Source organism: Camarhynchus parvulus, chromosome 11, assembly GCF_901933205.1.
Source record: "Camarhynchus parvulus chromosome 11, STF_HiC, whole genome shotgun sequence".
NCBI lineage: Eukaryota > Metazoa > Chordata > Aves > Passeriformes > Thraupidae > Camarhynchus > Camarhynchus parvulus.
In genome coordinates, this window is record NC_044581.1 from 1,138,885 (window position 1) to 1,140,462 (window position 1,578).

Sequence of the window (1,578 nt, forward strand, 5' to 3'; positions counted from 1 at the left end):
CCAGGGCCCAGCCCGGCCTTGGCCTGGGCCCAAGTTATTTAGGCAGGAGAACAAACGGCTGGGAGGGGCGAGAGGGTCCCTGCAAGGTTAGCAGAGAGGCTGCAGCCACCGCTGGGGGGGCCTGATACTGGAGTCTGCTGGTGTGAGCACACAACCAGGCCGGCTCTGGGATTTTATCCCTCCTAATCCCATGTAATTGTAATGCCTGGGAAAAGAAGGAACAACCTCTGCAGTGTTAGCTTCAGCAGTGAGAAAAGAGACCAGCTCCCTCCCTGTGCAGCTGTTGCTGAGGAAGGTTCCCCTTCTGACAGCCCGAGGTAGGAGTGAGCTCTGGTAGAAAACAGCCTGGGTGTCTGCGATGGGAGTGAGGGACTGAACTGTGCTCTGAGGGAAAGGGAGTGAACAAATACATAGAAATTTATATTTACTTTGAGGGTGGTGAGGCCCTGGCACAGGTTGCCCAGAGAAGCTATGGCTGCCCCATCCCTGGCATGTTAATGTCCCCTCACGCCTGGAAATCTCTTTGTGTCACTGATTGGATCAAACAGTTCGATTTACACACACACAGATCGGTGCCAATTAGTACACGAGGGCTGTTCAGAGGGAATGTGGCAGCTGGGGGCACCTCCACCCGCAGATCCCATGTGGAACGCCCAGGGAGGCTGTGCTGACTCCCAGCTGGAAGATCCAGGCCTGGATGTGACCAAGCTGTGCTGAACTGGGAGTACTGGTTATTTACAGACACATCACAGAGCTGGAGTTGACACAATTTCTATCCCTTTTTTCACACTGTTGCTTCAAAGGCAACCAGATGACAGAGCACCAGGAAAGCTGGACATAGAGGCTGTGGCTGCCCCTGGATCCCTGGCAGTGCCCAAGGCCAGGCTGGATGGGGCTCGGAGCACCCTGGGATGGTGGAAGGTGTCCCTGCCCATGGCAGGAGGTGGAACAGGATGGGCTTTAAGGTCCCTTTCCACCCAAACCATTCCACGACTCCACAAAGGAGGGCTGAGGGTCTGTGCCTCACTGGTGCCAGCACAAAGTGGTGCCAGGAAGGAGAGTCAGGAGGTTCTGCCCTGCGTGGGCAGCCCAGGCTGTCTCCTCTGTGCGTGCCAGAGGTGACCTTGGGAAAGGTGGCCTCAGTCACTGCCCTTGGACTGGCAATATGCTCCTCTGGGACTAAGCCAATATTCTGAGAGGCCAGATATAACCTGATCCAGGCTTGGCCTTGCTGGGATGTGCTCCAGCCATGACATCACCCAGTAATGCCACGTCTATTTACTACCGGGGAAAGGTGCTGGATTGGAGGCTGAAATCCCTGCTTTATCTCCTGAGCAGGTTAGGAGCAGGAAGCAGCATTAGCAACCACATCTTGTTCTTTTCAGGCCAAGAGAAGTCAGTTTCCATGGGAAACACAGCTCTGCTCTGTCTGAGAATTCACCTCTCCTGTTTCCAGGCTCCCTGTAAGACACTCCTGCCCTCTGGGGCTCAGGAAGTTCCTCAGCCCCCCCCCCCCCAGCCTATCCCTGACTCATTTCCACACAGCACCTTGCCAGGGGGGTAAATGGATACCTGGAT